The sequence below is a fragment of the Scyliorhinus canicula genome, chromosome 16 (assembly GCF_902713615.1).
Source record: "Scyliorhinus canicula chromosome 16, sScyCan1.1, whole genome shotgun sequence".
In the NCBI taxonomy this organism is placed as follows: domain Eukaryota; kingdom Metazoa; phylum Chordata; class Chondrichthyes; order Carcharhiniformes; family Scyliorhinidae; genus Scyliorhinus; species Scyliorhinus canicula.
Window position 1 is genome coordinate 72,779,355 of NC_052161.1, and position 17,839 is coordinate 72,797,193.

Genomic DNA, 17,839 nt, shown 5'->3' on the forward strand with positions numbered 1-17,839 from the left:
ACTCTGGTCCGGCTTCAGGCTCTCACTTGTTAGCACATTTCCAAAGCACCTGATTTCATGAAGACATATTTTTCACTTTTCCTTCTTCAGCTTTAAGTTCCTTTCTCGAGCCCTTGCCAGAACCTGCCTCAGTTTGTGGCCGTGATCTGATTTGATTCTAATTTGATTTATTGTCACATGTGCCGAAGTACAGTGAAAAGTATTTTTCTGCGGCCGAACTAAATCTTCTTGTGTAGTTCCCCATACCAGCACATTGTCAATATAGATTTCCCTCTAACCCTTCAAACATCTGCTACACTGTCATGTAGAACACTTCACAGGGTGAATTAATGCCAGAAGGTAAGCATTAAAACCTCTAGGGCGGTATCCTCCCCCCCACGATGGGTGGGAGAATCGCCGCGGCGCCGCGCGAGACCCGCCACGCTGCCCCGTCACCTGCACGCGATTCTCCCACCCACCCCAAACCAACGCCGCGAGAATCGCGACGGGCTGCTCGGAGAATCGCCACTTGGCGATTCTCCGGCGCGGATGGGCCGAGCAGCCGCTAATTCGGCAACCAATTCCCTTGAACACTTCTTCGTACTCACTCAGGATGTCATTAGGGATGACAGTCCTTATTCTCTTGATCAGCTTCAGATTTTCACAAGCTTTGATTCCAAAAATGGGTCTTGCATCATTATTCGCCAATATAAATGGAAGCGCTTGGGACTGTTTATTTGTTTTTTGTACTTTCAGTGTGCATTGGCTTTCTACAGTGATTCCTTCACCTATGTGAGTAGAGATTTAGTCAGCTGTTTTTCTTTATTTATCTTACCATACAGGCTGATGGGAATGATATTTGATTGTACACCTGTGTCAAACTTGGAATTCCCCACCATGTTCGCAATTTTTAAACCAAACTTTGGGCGAGATTCTCCCAAAACGGGAGAAATCGTAAAGCTGCCGTAAAACCCGGGCGGGTTTTACGGCAGCGCGCCCCTTCCCGACGGGGGACCGATTCTGGTCCCCGGTCGGGGCTAGCAGCCCGACGCCGTAGGCTCCGGCAAGACGGGCTTAACGAAAATCGTTAAGCCCGCTTACCGGAGTTAGCGCCGGCTGACGCGTCATATGACGTCAGCCGCGCATGCGCAGTTTGGAAGACTCCAACCCGCGCATGCGCGGGTGACGTCATCGCGTTTTTGCGCGAAACCCGCGCATGCGCGGGCCGGGTTGCCCCTCAGCCGCCCCGTGAATGGATACTGCGGGGCGGCGGAAGGACAAGTAGTGCGCGGGCATCGGGCCCGCTGCCCGCGATCGGTGCCCACCGATCGCGGGCCCATGGCACCCTTGGCACGGCCGTGGTACTGCCGTGCCAATCGGCGCCATGGTTATAAAAAGCGAGTTGGTGACGCCGTTTTTACGTACGGCAAGACCAGGTGTGTTTGCCGTTCGTGAAAACGGCGGAAAGGGCTGGGACTTCGGCCCATCTAACAGCTGTGAATCGCTGCCGGCCGTAAAAAAACGGCGGCAGCGATTCGGGTCGGGACTTCGGCGGGGGGTGGGAGAATAGCGGGAGGGCGGGAAAAATGTCGGGAAGGCCCTCCCGCTATTCTCCCACCCGTCGTGGGGGGTGGAGAATTTCGCCCTTTGTCTTTAGAATTTACTAATGAAAAGTCCAGATTCCGTGGGCTGGATTCTCCGGTCGCCGACGCCGAAATTGCATTCGCCAATCAGCCGGAGAATCACAGTTCCCGACCAAATCTAGGGCGACACCGCTTTTGCGATGCTCTGCCCCCTCCAAAGAGACGTACTCGGAGAGTATGCCGCCATGCGTATCAACGGCCTCAGGACATTGCCTGAGGCCCACCCCCCCTATGCTCCTCCCCCAACCGGCCGAGTTCCCGACGGCGTCAGTCGTGTATGGTCTCATCCGTGACCATGGCAGCTGTGGACTCAGTCCAGCGCCACCACGGTCAGGGGAGGGCTGATCTGCGGGCAGGGAGGACTTTATCAGGGGGGCACTGTGGGGGGAGATCAGGGGTGGGCAAGATGGCCAAAGGGCGGGACTATTTTGCGGGCCACATCTGCGAGCGGTTGCCGCCTTGCATGCACGGCCATGGACCCACCAATTCTCTGGGCCTTACGGGTGCTCTACACTGCTGGCATATTAACCCCCCGGCCAAAGGGTTTGGGGACATAGCCTCAAAATCGGAGAATCCAGCCCAGTATCTACAATCGTGTGCACTTACTTTACACACCTTAGCAAAGTGATTTTGTTGATCATAGCTCTTACACCGCTTTCCGTAGGCTGAACAACTACACGGTAAGTGCTCTGTTTTGCATCAACTGCATTTAAATGTTTTAATAGCGCTTTTGTTCTATTTACCTTCAGGCTGTCCAATTGTTTTTTCCCTGTGCTGTTTCTGTTTACCTGCATCTTTGAATGTGCCAATCTGCAACAGTATTATCTGCAGATACCAGAGTGCTGATCACCTTGGCGATCATAGAAAAGAAACCCTACAGTGCAGAAGGAGGCCATTCAGCCCATTGAGTCTGCACCAACCTTCGAAAGAGCACCCGACCTGGGCTCAATTCACCGCCCTAACCCTGTAGCTCCACCCAACCTTTGGACACTTGGGGGCAATTTAGCAAAGCCAATCCACCTAATCTGCACATCTTTGGAACGTGGGAGGAAACCAGAGCACCCGGAGGAAACCCACACAGACACAGGGAGATTGTACAAACTCCACAAAGACAGGCATCCGAGGTCGGTATCAAACCTGAGTCCCTGGCACTGTGAGGCTGCAGTGCTAACCACTGTGCCACAATACCACCTTGTGCTGATAAGGCATCTCCACCCCGAGCATCAGCATCATTCCTGGTATGGCTGGTGCAGCCACTCTTCAATACCAGCAATGCTGTCAGAGAGAGAATAAGAGCTGCATTTCGGTCTGATAGTGTTAAAGTCCATTTTAAAGCCAGCTGCATGCAAGGTACTTCATACAACGATGAGGGGCTGGATTCTCCATCCCACTGCACCCATTTTCTGGTGTGGCACAACCTCCACCAACACCGAGATCCTCCTTCCCGGCAGCCGGAAAATGGGGTTACCCATTGTGGGCTTGAGTGCGCTGCTGGGGAAGTGGAGGATCCCACCAACGGAGAATCCCGCGCGAGCTTATGTCGATCTTCATTTGGACAGTATGAAAGACCGAGGTGAGGGAGGGAGTGGAATGGAAAACAAAACTGCTAAACAATAGCAAATTCAGTGTCGCACTTGTAGACTGAAAGACTTACAGCAAAGCTATCACTCAATCTGGTCTCTCCAATGTAAAGGAGGACACATAATGAGTACTGAATACAGGATATTAAGTTGGAACAAGTGTACATAAGTTGCCATCGCACACTGCAGGGATGTTTTTTTTTAATAAATTTAGATTACCCAATTATTTTTTCCAATTAAGGGGCAATTTAGCGTGGCCAATCCACCTACTCTGCACATTTTTGGGTTGTGGGGGCGAAACCCACGCAGACACGGGGAGAATGTGCAAACTCCACACGGACAGTGACCCAGAGCCGGGATCGAACCTGGGACCTCAGCGCCGTGAGGCGGTTGTGCTAACCACTAGGCCACCGTGCTGCCCTCTGCAGGGATGTTTGGGGTCCTGGTCAGTGGGAAGGGAGGAAATGAAATGGAAGGTGTTACATCTTTTGAATGTACAACAGATGTGTTGGGGAAAGGGGAGAAGGTGTCGGGCATGATGGAAGAGTGGATCAAAGTGTCACTGAGGGTCTCAGATTTAGGTTACAGAGGTTACAGTGTGAACAGTCATTCTAAGCCTCATGTGAATTCTCGAGCAAATCCTTCCAATTGCTTGCGTATGAATGTAAGGTGAGGTTCACAAGTAAAAGACGGCTGAAGAGGTTCTGCAACCAGCTGCATTCTAAAAAAGGAAGGCCACAGAACATATTTTTCAGTTGTGAAGTTAGTTTTCAATCATAAACTAACTTTTATTTAAAGTGAGTTGTTTGTAAGTTCCAGAAAGTCAGGTAAAATAAAAATTGGAGCTAACTCTTTCAGAAGGAAGTACAGTCTAATAATTACCCACCTTTAAAAATAAACCATTAAAAAAATATTATCAATGCGATTTTATTTACATGCTGTATTGGGATGACCTTTTCGAATCTTTATTGAAGATCAAAGCTAAGAGAAAACAGTGGTTAGAGCTTAAGTGACTGAATGACATTCAATTAAAATAGTATTAACACTTCAGGATAAATTTTGTTTAATTTACTCCTACTCAGATGTAACAACATTAGTGACTTTTTTTAATTGGACATCATAATGTCTGACTCCTACTCAAATGTAACTAAATTAAAGACATTGGGGGTTGATACAGCTTAATTTACTCCTACTTCACTGTAACAACATTAGAGATGCTTTAGGGTAGATACTGTTTCCCATCAATTTTATTTAACAGAAACCTGAGCTTTCAGCCAGTTACTTGAAAGTATGAAAAATTCATACATGTGGAGAATATTAATTTTCTGTATTTTCAAAACTCAAGCACTGCTAAATCTGTCAATTAATGCCCAGTGTGAAATACTAGATGACACTTACATCTCCATTACCCCTTTAAATACAAAATGATATCATTATTGAAGAAATTGCCTGATCTGTATGGCATTTTCATACGTTATCAATCTTGCTGGGGATCTGCATTTGGGAGGCAAGCTGACTGGAAGTCATATTTTTAATGATGATTTCTGGTCATGTTTTCAATCATTATTAAGCTTCCAAGTGGGCTGTACAAAGTGGTCTTATTACCAGATGCAACACTGTTAATCTGTTCATCTGTATCCCAGCCCAATATAAGTGAAAATCAAGCACTGTCTCCAATAATATTGTGCAGCACAGACCAGCTATTCCCTACCACCCCCCCCCCCCCCCCACCTTCATAATGAGAAGGGCATCTAGTGGTTCTTGTGTTAAATCGTCGACTGTCTAACCCAAAGTTCCCGGAGTCCAAACTTTAGTTTTGGAAAGTTGCAATTGTTCGGGTGAGTTCTGGACACTTTTTTTACAGGGCTACTGGGTGACAGGGGTGGGCAGAGGGAACTTGGCCATTGGGCCGAAGAAAAGAAATATGCATTTCAACAAGTGCACAGAGGTTGTTCACATTCAGCCAAATCCAAAGGCAATTCTTGTTTAAGTTTAATTTTAAGTTTCAACTAGAAATATATCACATAATCATAGAATCCCTACAGTACAGAAGGAGGCCATTCGGCCCACTAAGTCTGCACTAACCCTCCGAAAAAGAATCCAACCTAGGCCCACTCCCCACCCTATCCCTGAAACCCAGTAACCGCACCTAACCATTTTGGACACTAAGGGGCAATTTAGCACGGCTAATCCACCGAGCCTGCATATCTTTGGACTGTGGGAGGGATCCGGAGCACTAAGAGGAAACCCACGCAGACACGGGGAGAACATAGAAACTCCATACAGGCGGCCTTGGAGTGTGGTCGCACATTTGGTGGCTCCCGCTCTGTGGATTATTTTTTGTCCTTCCCCACCTGAATTGTGTGCTGTTTGAGGACAAAGGGTCCACGAGTGTCCAGGGAATGTGATACTCTAATGGTAGGACTGGTGCATGCTCATCGGACGAGGAGTGCTATGAGAAAGGGACATCAACTGGAGCAGGAATATTTTTGTGGAGCGACACAGGAGATGACGGAGAACAAGGGGGCAATGCTGCCCATCCAGTGGTTGATGGAGCAGCTAATGGAATTCTTCAATGGCAAATTTCAGCATCAGAGGAAGGAGGCCTCAGAGGACTTGGCCAAGGTAGTGGAGCCACTTAGAGTGATGATCAAGTGCGTGAAGAAGATGCAGGATGCTCAGGGCTTAGCAATCCAAAAGATGGAGGGGTCAGTGGTGGAGTATGAGGATCGGTGACCTTGCTGGAGGCAGAGATGCAGATGGTGTTGACCAGCCAGAAAAGGCTGAGGAAGAAGCTGGAGGACCTTGAGAATTGCTCCAGGAGGCAGAATCTGCAGATTGTGGGGATGCCCATAGGCATTGAAGGTGAGGAGGCCGGCAACTATGTGCGAGCATGCTGGAGAAGCCGATGGGGGAGAGAGCCTTTCGCTGGCCCCTTGAGGTGGATCAAACACACAGGGTGCTGAGGAGGAGACTGCAGATGGCAAAGCTGCCGAGGGCAATGGTGGTGAGTCTGCATTGGTTCTTGTATAAGGAGAATATCTTGACGTGGGCGAGGCAGACCATAGGGAGAGGGTAGAACGGTAGGAGAGAGCAAGGATAGTAGATGAGATTTTGAGAGTGGATTGGGAGCACACAGTGGCACCAGAGGAGTGGTTGTTCAAGGAGAGACAGAGGCTCCAGATGGAGTTTGGGTCGGTGTCCACGGAGAAGGCGATGGGACAATTGTGGAGGGCCAGAGAGGCAACAGTATGGAGAAAAGGCGAGTAGGATGCTGGCCTGTTCCCACCAGTTGAGGAAGCAGGCAGTGGCGAGGGAGATTGGTAGGGAGAGGAATGAGAGAGACAAGGTGGTGTTGGACCCGAGAGGGTAAATGAAGGCCGTGCACGTCACTGTCTGAGGGTGGGGAGTTGGGATTGATGCGGTCCCTGGATGAGTTGGAGTTCCCTCGGATGGAGGAGGAGAGGGTGCAGAGATTGCGGACCCGGATCGGTCTGAGGACGTTGATGGATGGCGTTGGGGTGATGCAGGAAGGGAAGGCCCCGGGGCCAGAGAGGTTCCCAGTGGAGTTTTTGCACAACGTTTGGTGCAGATTTGGGGTCCTGTTAGTAAGGATACACAATGAGGTAAGGGGTAAGGGAGGGCTCTCCCTCACATTGTCGCAGACATCTATTTCGCTGATTTTGAAGAAAGATAAGGATCCAGAGCAGTGTTGGTCATACTGCCTGATATCGCAGTTTAATGTTGATGTGAAGTTGTTAGCGAAGGTGTTCGTGTTACGGATAGAGGATTGTGTGCCAGAGTTGATAGGGGAGGACCTAATGAGATTTGTGAAGGGGCGGCAGTTGTCTACGAATGTGAGTCGGCTGCTTAATGTTATTATGATTACCTCAGAGAGGCAATGGTAGTGGCAATGGACGCGAAGAAGGCTTTTGATCGGGTGGTGTGGGCTTATTTGTTGGAGGTGCTGGAGCGGTTCAGGTTTGGCCAGGGTTTTGTGGATTGGGTTCGGTTATACAGGGCGCTGATGGTGTGTTTGGATGAACAGGACGAGTTTGGGGTTCTTTGGGCAGCATTTGGGAATGAGGTAGGGGTGCTCGCTCTCCCCGTTGTTCTTCACTTTGGCAATAGAGTCACTGGCAATGGCACTTTGGACGTCGAGGGGGTGGAAAGGGATTGGGTGGAGGGGAGCGGAGAACAGAATATCGCTGTATGCGGACGCTCTTTTGTTATATATCTCGGACCCGGTGGGCAGCTTGAAAGGATCATGGGGATCATGAGGCAATGTGGCTAGTTTCCAGGGTATAAAGTGAGCATGGGAAAGAGTAAGGGGTTCCCGATTAATATTAGAGGGCAGGAGAGGAGATTAGGGGAGTTGCTGTTCCAGGTGATGAGGGCGGGTTTTGGGTATCTAGGAATCCAGGTGTCACGTGTATAAAAGGTCGTCATTGTGGAATCGACTGACAGGAGGGTAATATTCTACTGGCACTCATATATATACATACATAACTGTTCTAAACTTAATGTAGTTTACTTTTAGTTACCCTGGACTCCCCGAGCCTTATTAAACGAGCATTTAGGAAAACAAATGGCAAATTAGACTTTGTTGCAAGAAGATCAGAGTACAAGAATAAAGAAGTCTTGCCACAGTTCGATAAGGCTTTAGTGAGGCCACGTCGCAAGCACTTGTGCAATTTTGGTCTCCATATTTAAGGAAGGATAGAATTGCATTGGAGGTAGTACAGCAAAGATTCACTTAATTGTTCCCTGGATTAGTCTATGGTGAGAGGCTGAGAAAACTGGGTATGTATTCTCTACAGTTTAGAAAGATATGAGGTGATCTTATTCAAAAATTCAAACAAAGGGTCTGTTAGTGTAGACGCTGAAAGGTTGTTTCCCCTCGTTGGTGAATCTAAAACTCAGGGGCACAGTTTCAGGATTATTGGTCAATCATTTAGTACTGAGATAAGCAGAACATTCTCACTCGTAGAGGGTTGTGACACTTTGGCAGTCTCTACTTCGGAGATTTGTATGGATGCTCCATCATTGAATATATTTAAGGCTGGGATAGACAGATTTTTATTCTTTCAGGGAATCAAGGGAAATGGAGAGAAGGTCGGAAATTGGAGCTGAAACCCAAGATCAGTCATGAATAGACGCAACGGTGGGACAGGCTCGAGGGGCCTTATGGTTTTCTCCTGCTCTTATTCATTCGGTTTTTATGTTCTTAAACTCTATCTAGCATGACTCATAACAGATTCATAGCTTCACTGTACCCTCTCACACTTAGCACAACTGCAAGCCACACACATACACACACACACATGCGCACACACACACATACCAAACTTACTGGCACACTTCCCTTTATCTTTCAGGACAAAGTGGTCACAACTGGAGGCAGCAGCACCTAATTGACCAGGGACAGGCATGGATGCATGTCAACAACCCCGTGGAAGGAGACGGTGAAGTCATTACTGAGGTTGTGATCAGTAGCAGGGCAGAAACCATGGAAGATGACAGTATGTGTTGTAATATGCCTTTAAAGCATTGCAGCATGACATCACTAGAAAGGAAGTGTGTCATGTGATCCATTTTAGTTTCAATTTTGCTTTTAGAAGAGCACACGCACACAGCTCTGCAGCTCTAATGTCTTCTAGCTTTATACCCATGTATTTCTGTTCCGTCAATAAATGAACCCTCAATGTGCTTGCATATCCCTTATGAACAATTGATGCCTTTACACAATTTTAAAAACCATGAAATGGTGTGCAGTGGTGGTTCTTCTGAACAAAATGGTGTTCAGCCTGGCAGTAAGGTTCAGTATGGGTATGACATGGTGAACTCTTAAATGATGCTACATTCCATGAGACAACCCTCAACATTTTGGTCAGACCACAACATATTTGAAACATTGGAGAGTGTTGAAAACTCTGTGTTGATTATGCAGAAACGCTTGAAGAGACAGTGCCAGGATAGTGCTCAAATAAAAAGCTAGTAAGTGTGACGGATCTCGTGTGGTGAGATTGCAGCGCATAGCCTGTCCATGCATGTCAACAACCAAGGACAATGCATCGAGAGGACCAGCACCAGATTAGCTCAGTCAGGAAAAGTGAGTGACCAGGGCTTAAGCTGGATTGATAATGAGTGAAAGAGGGTCAAACAAAAAAAACACAACTTAGAAATCAGGCCAGAGAAGGTGGGGATTATAATGGATGGAGCTGAAGAAAAGTGCACGAAAACGGCTAAAGCGACACTCAGCCAGGCACCATAGAAGGGCGTGAAAGGGATATTGTCAAAATGTTCACAAAATTTCCCAGTCTGAATTTGCATGCAGCTGACATCCTATCTGAATTTAAAATGTTTAACAGCTTACGTTTATCATTTTTTGATTCAGGTATGCCTGAACCAGAAAAGCACACCATAAAAATGTGTCTAACAATTGGGAATGAAAGTCTACATAGGCAGAACAGTCAAGATTAATAGAAGAGCTAAAGGATCGCCAAAAGATATGCAATGGAATTCTCCATTCCTGAAACTAAGTGTTGACACCGGGGCAGGATTCGGGGAGTTCTATGACAGCAAAACTTGCGCCCCACCTGGACCAATTCAACGACCATTAAGGGGCTAGCACCACGCCACGTGGAACACAATCAATTCCAATGAGAAATGGTGTGGGATTCGCAGATTCCTGATTGACACTCAGGATGCTGACAAGCTGCAGCCACCTACACACACTTCAATCCCCACCCACACCATCCCAGCCAACAAGTTAGCAGCAAGGATAGTGGCAACCCATTTCATGGACGGCAAGCTCGAGACCCTGCTAGATGTCATGGAGGAGATGCAGGTACCGCTGTACTCTGGCTGGGAAGGAGACTGGTGGGCGACCCTGTACCCCAGCCCGGGAAGGAGGTTGCCAGCCGCTGTCGTTCACAGAAATGTCCAACTTTTATTTTATTCTGCAAAGCATGTGGCAGAATGGACCACTGGCGGCAGCCGTGCACTACAGCAAAGGCTGGTGCAGCTATAAAGAGCCTTTCACTGATCCAAACAGATCACAAGTACCTTCAAGCAATAAGAACAGCCATCCAGTATCCCACAAAAAAAACATACACATGAGGTTATTGTCAAACCAGAAAATCACAATGATGCCCATGATGAGATGAGGAACAGTGAAGACAGGTTTCATGTGCGTCAATTTTGTGGAAAACATAGATACTGTCCCACCATCTAAAGTGTTAGATTATTATCTGCCCGAACAAATTATTGGTCAAGATTGACACAGGGAAATATCAACAAATTACCGTGGCAAATTCTAAAAGATATGAATCTACAGACATGGAAGGCCATGCAAAACCAACTACTGTGCAACTTTCAGGGTACAGAGGTGAAATAATTCCATGTGCAGGATTCATAATCCTGGAGTATAAATATAATCAATCCTCCTGGGTGTCACATATGTCCTACATCGTGGAGACTAATGGCGCAGTAATTGTAGGTCTACTGGTATGGAATCATTCAGACATCATAAATGCACTTCAGAAATGACTCCTATCACCTCAGTTCAAGACCTTGGGCGGGATTCTCCGACCCCCCCCCCCCCCCGGCCGGGTCGGAGAATCGCCAGCATCAATCCCGCCCCCGCCGTGTCCCAAATTCCCCGGCACCGGAGATTCGGCGGGGGCGGGACTCGCTCCCCGTCGGCGTGCCCCCCCCCCCCCGCGCGATTCTCCGGCCCGTGATGGGCCAAAGTCCTGCCGCTGTCATGCCTCTCCCGTCGGCGTGGATCAAACCACCTACCTTACCGGCGGGAACAGGCGGCGTGGGCGGGCTCCGGGGTCCTGGGGGGGGGGGGGGGGGGAGGGGGGGGCGTGGGACGATCTGGTCCCGGGGGGGTGCCCCCACGGTAGCCTGGCCCACGATCGGGGCCCACTGATCGGTGGGCGGCCCTGTGCCGTGGGGGCACTCTTTTCCTTCCGTCTTCGCCATAGTCTTCACCATGGCGGAGGCGGAAGTGACCCCCTCCCCTGCGCATGCACGGGGATGACGTCAGCAGCCGCTGACGCTCCGACTCATGCACGGACTTCCGCCGACCGGCGAAGTCCCTTCGGCCCCGGCTGGCGTGGCGCCAAAGGCCTTCCACGTCAGCCGGTGGAGCGCCAACCACTCCGGCGCGGGCCTAGCCCCTCAATGTTAGGGCTTGGCCCCTAAAGTCTGCGAACCTTTGGGGCGGCCCGACGCCGGAGTGGTTCATGCCACTCCATCACGCCGGGACCCCCCGCCCCGCCGGGTCAGGGAGAATCCCGTCCCTAATATCAAAATACCCTGTATGTTTTGACAAAATTCGCAGTTTCAAAATTACGCTTGCAGAAGAATACATGTAATTCCATTGATTTGGTACATTTTGTGCAATACAAATGCCAGCTGCTCCAAGAAGAAATGGTGAAAGATTCCACACTCCAGATACTGTGGAAAATTATGACTGAAGGATGGCCTGATTCAATTCAACATGTCCTCTAATGCGTGAGACTATTTTGGGCTTACAAGCTAGGCATCTTCCAGGGAGTCAAATTTAAAGGCAGCTTCTCATGCCAGAATCTTTGTAACCCAATATTCTGCAACAACTTCCTCACTTGCACATGTTTGGACAAGAAGACTTGCAATTGAGATAGTCTGTTGGCCAGGTATGAATATTAACATTGAACTGATTGTCAAGAAGTGTGAGCATGTGAAGAACATATATATCAAATCAGCACAAAGAACTATTGATTCCACATGAATTCCAACACATCCTTGGTCCAATATTTTATCCAAACTCTTTCACGTCCATGGCATTAACTTCACTGTCACTGACGGCTGCTTTACCAAGTTCCGAATTATTCAGTAATTGCACAGCACATCAAGCACAATTGTTGCACACACTCTAAGTAGGGGGGCGACACAGTGGCACAGTGGTTAGCACTGCTGTTTCACGGCACCAAGGACCCGTTCTACTCTTTTGGAAAATAGAGGTGAACTTCTCAAACTTCATCAGAAGATGACCAACGTGTATGACAAAATTGTGGGGTACAGAATTGCCAAGTTTACAATTGGGAACAAGAAACAAGTTTACCTCCAGGGTCCCACGGAAGATATGTGGGAACCAGCGAGGTGATAAAGGTTTGTTTGGAACCTAGATCCAATAAAGTCATTATACATAAAGGCACAATTCTATTCCTATTGCATCTAGGACAGGGTCCTGAACGAAACCAGGAACAATACCCAAGACTGACAATCCAACAGATCACTGTGAGCAATTAGAGGGTGTTACCATTACAAGATCTAGACGTACCAGCAGATTACCTCTACACTTTAGCGAATCATCAATTATCTATACTTAAGTAATGGTAACTGAACATGAAAGTTTACTGTAAATAGTTATACTTCTTTAGAAGGGGGAATATCTTTTTTAAAAAGGGGAGGGTACTCTAATATGTCTTTAAAGGATTGCAGCATTACATCACCACAAAGGAGGTGTATCATACATTCCAGTTTAGCTTCATTTTGCTTTCAGCAGAGTACACACACACATTCTGATATCGCCAAACTTTATATCCATGTATATCTGTTCTCATGTGCATAGTCTTAATAAATGAGTCCACAATGTGTTTGCACAATCCTTTCGGAGTGATTCGAGCCTTTATATCATTATAAAACTGTGTCACTGGGTGCGATTTAACAGCTTCATCACGCCTAACCTCGTGTCAGGACAAGACCGTTGAATCTTGTGAGAGGCCTCTCATGAGAATTGCGATGCTCAAAATGCCTCGCAAGATTTGATGGAGTATCGCAAGAAATTGCGATCTGGATCTCGCCCTCACTGAGCCATTAGGCGCTGAAGCCGCAGAGAGACATCCCACTAAAAGTGCCCAAACCGGACATAGATGTTTCTTCCGGTTAAATTGCGTCTAGCATGTTCCTGCCTAATCCACCTTTTCATATCCCACTTCCTCCTCATCTCACAATATTCTATGATAAACAAGCTGCAGATGCTGTAAACATGCACTGTTTGCTTCCGTCTTCCCTGACCACAACCCTACCCTTGTGACTTTATCTTTTCAGATACCCAAAAACTATCACTTGGTCAGGCAATGCTGTAGGGACTATGAAGTAGAAGAGAAGCAGGATGAAGTTACACCCACACTCAAAGCCACCAGCTCTGGGACTGCACAAAGCTTAGAATCATGAGCCAGGTGATCAGTAAAGAACCTTTGCCATCCAGTACACTCTAGGTTGCCATTGAGCTTTGAAAACTGATAATACCGATGGAATAGCACAGAATACATACACGATAATTGGTATTCCAGTAAAGTAGGTGTTCATTTTTATGATTTGCAGAGTGGTAAATCTCAGAGTTTAGATTGCGGCACTGCAAAGCTTCTGTGCCACCTCTACTCCATCGACCTGTCATATTGCAGGCCAAAACTGGTCTGAACAGAATCCTTGAAGCCAAACCCAAAACCTTCTCCACATGCAGTACCCCTATCTGTCAACATCACCAACTTTAAACAACTGTGCAAAGCACCAATACTTCCACAAACTCAGGCTGAGCCAGTAGAAATTAATTGGCAATAAGCCTGAGCGTATTCGACAATTTTTTAAAATAATGCTGATTAGGTGTTGGGGCAAGGAGTCCTTCCTTCCGAAAGCATGTTTAGTTATGCATGTTTAAAAGAGATGTTAAACTGGGAAGTTATAAATGGCAGTGTCATAATATCCACTCATGTACATAATGAGATGCAGACAGGCAGTGATTGACATACAGGATGACCAATGAACACACAACACAGAACAACCAATCACCAGACAAGACAACACCACTATAAAGCCCACAGGGCATTAAGACTCCCGCTCTTTTCGTGACCCAGCCACTGAGACAGTCAGAGTGCACAAGATAGTGAGCACTAATACCATGCGGTAGCTAGTAAGTCTGATCAAGCCAGTAAGAGGTCATCAGTTGGATTAGTAGAGTGTCAACCCACAGCTGAACATGTACAGTAGTCCATAGTTAAATAAAACAGTGTTGGATCATCTCCGGTGTCAGATGTTTGTTTCTCGCTTCCCTGCATCCTGTTGCAGTCAACGTCAAACCAACCTGCCTAACACATCAGGCAGCACTGGCATCAAATTAGCATTATACGCTCACTGATCTCACAATCTACCGTCTCCGAGTTCTTCCAGTGCATGTTCCAAATGCTCCCCAAAATGGAGTCAGACGTGGCCCAAGCCAGAACTGTGCACACAGAGTGCGATTGTCTTTTGGGGACCAAAGCCGCACGCGTGCCACTGAAACTATGGGCGCTATGAGCCCAATGGAGCCTTGAAGCTTAAAGAATGTAAGACCACTTGCAGGAAGGATCCAGCACCCCGTTTCACATTACTCAAGATCCAGCTCCCAATCGATCAGATTGCTTTTTATTTCCCAGTTACCATTGCTTATGGGCCTGTATTCTAATACTTCTTGTTGATTCTATTGACTAAAAAACAACCATTGAGAACTGGGTAGTGATCGAGAGGATTCTAAAAAATGATTTCAAAAGAATTAAAAGATCAGAAGAAATATTAGGAAAGAGCTACAAGTGAACTCTCTCCCTCCCAATGGAAATGAAGAAAGATTAGATTTGGAGGAAAAATAGGCAAGGAAGAAAAATTGAAAGATAAAGAAATGAACACAAGAAGAGTTTTTTTATAGAGTGTGATTAATAAAAGTGCAATTTTAAAATAACCTCATTAATAAAATGGCTGATACTTAAAAGCAGCGAATGTGGAACACCAACAAAAATTAAAGAATCAAGTGGTTCTAAGAATAAACTCAAGTTTGTTTAAATTCTGTGAAGTATTCCTTGTTCTTCAGACGTTCTGAGTGATTACAAAGTTGGCCCCTTCTTTTTGCTCTGAAAATCAATGTTAATGAGATACATGGGGCCATTAACATCCTGGCAAAGTGGCAAACTACATTTAACTTACTGAAGATGGGGAAACTTGTTTTGTAAACATAAAGTAGCAAACCACAAATTAGCTTTCCAGAATTAACTGTACATTCGATAACCCTCCACTTTGGGGGAGGGGGTACGGGGGAGGAGGGTGCAGAGGGTTGAAATCAGCAACACACAAACTGAGGGAAGCATTCATTTTCCATTTTGAAAAAAAAGAACATCAACTAAATAACAGTTATAACTCTTTGCATCTAAAAATAGTTTAAATAATTTGAAGTGTTGGCTAGTGTAGACCTGAGAGATGAACAGACACTTCCAACACTGATGAAGGTTCAACTCAATTTTATTAACTAACTTCTAACTAACTAACACACGATGACTGTGGGTCTAAATGATGCTAACTTAAACTAGAGACCTAAGCCTTGTCCGAACCAGTTGATTCTCTCAGCACGTGTTGTAAGTCTGTGCTGGGCTGGATGAGTTCTTGTTACACTGAGAGGCAGCACCCAGAATGAGCGGGAACCGTGGTGCCCTCTGCCTTTATAGTGTGTGTATTCTAACTGGTGATTGGCTGCGGTGTTTGTACATGTTGATTGGTCCCTTTGTGTCCATCAGTGTGTGTCTGCACCATGATATACTGGTGTATATTATGACATAATTCTCTGGTCTCTCTGTTAGGAACATAGCAACAGGAATTAGCTCCACATGCCTGTTCTGATATCGAAATTATGGCTACTCAACCTAGCTCCATAAACCTTTGTTCCAGAACCCTTAACACCTTTGATTATCAAAAATCTATCACTTTCCGAATTAATCTATCAATAGCTGTTTGCAGAATGAAATTCCAAACTTCTACCACCAGGTGTAGAAGTGTTTCCAAATTTCACTCCTGAAAGTCTGGCTCTAAATGTTAAACTTGTCTCCCAGTTCTAGACTCGACAACCAATGGAATGGCCTCTGAGGAAGAGTCATATTGGACTCAAAACATTAGCAGTGTTTCTCTCTCCACAGATGCTGCCTGCCCTGCACTTTCTGTGTTTATTTCCGATCTCTGGCATCCACTGTGTTTTACTTTTATATCCTTTAAAATCCTGGGTTAGAATCTATCTGGTTCTGGGGATTTGTTGCTCTTCAGTGCCAGTATGTTCCTCATTACTAAGATAAAAGCAAAATATTGCAGATGCTGGAACCTGAAACAAAAACAGAAAAATTATTGTAAACAAAATAATAGAAAGGAAGAACAAAACAGGAAAATGCTGGTAAAACTCTGCAGGTCTAGCAGCATCTGTAGAGAGAGAAAATAAATTTAACGTTTTGAGTCCATAGGACTGATCTTCAAATCTCTAAAGATTCATATGGACTCAAAACATTAACTCTATTCTCTCTTTCTATACAAATGTTGCCAGGCTGCTAAGTCTTTCCAGGTTTTCCAGTTTTTGTTCCTCCTTACTATTATTTTGTTTACAATAAATTTGGCAAATCCCCATCTCTGATTCAGTATGAGCTCCATTGGCATACTGACCTCTTCCTCAGCTGTAAACACTGATGAAAAGTTATTCAACAGTTCTGTTATTTCCTCATTTTCATTGACAAGGGGCAGGATTCTCTAATAATCGAGCAACGTCCTCACGCCAGCGTGAAAACCGGCGCCAACCACTCCGGCGTCAACAGTTCCCGAAAGTGAGGAATTCTCCCCTTCCTACGGGGGGGAAGTTGGCGCCGGAGTGGTCCCCGCAGCTCCAGCCGGCGCGGAACGGCTGTCGCGAGTTCACGCATGCGTGGAACAGCCGGCGTATTTCTGCGCATGCGTGGAATGGCCGGCGTATTTCTGCGCATGCGTGGAATGGCCGGCGTATTTCCGTGCATGCACGGGGGTTCCTTCTCTGTTCCAGCTCCCGGGCAATATGGCGGAGCCCTACAGGGGCCCGGCGCGGTGTAAAGTAGACCCCCACAGAACCAGCCCGCCCGCTGATCAGTTGGCCCCGATCGCGGGCCAGGCCATCGTGGGGGCCCTCCCCCAGGGTCGGATCCCCCCAGGATGGCCCCCGCCGTATGGGATCAGAGTAACCCACGCCGGCGGGACTCAGCCAAACTCGTCGGCCACTCGGCCCATCGGGGCCCGGTGAATCCCATGGGCACCCAAGAATCAGCGTTGGAGAATTGAAAGAATGGGAATTCTCGCGGCCCCCAGGGGATTCTCCGACTCATGAACTCTGCTATCAGTTTTCAAAGGGCCCACATTATTCCTGTCACCCTCCTTATCCTAATATAATTGGAAAATAAAATTATTTTCTCACTTCCCACTCACCTTTTGTAACTCTTTCTCCTTTGTCGCCCTTTGCTATTCGTTGTATCTTTCTCAGTTTTTGTGTTTCTTTTTGTTGCACTTTTGCATGTTTTTCCTTTTAGTTTTACGTTGTCTTTTACCCTTTTAGTAATCTATGTCCAGCTCTTTCCTCTTCTTTTTTGAAGTATTTTTATTCCACAAATTGTCAACATTTTTATAATTCACAACAAACCCCACAACCCATTAAGCCCCATCCCCCCACCCCTCCTTCAGTAGTCAACGGTAACCAATTCCCCAAAATAAACAAACCCAACTATTGTAGAACCTATCAGTTGCCCCCCTAAGAACGAAGTTCACTTTTTCCAAGGCCCC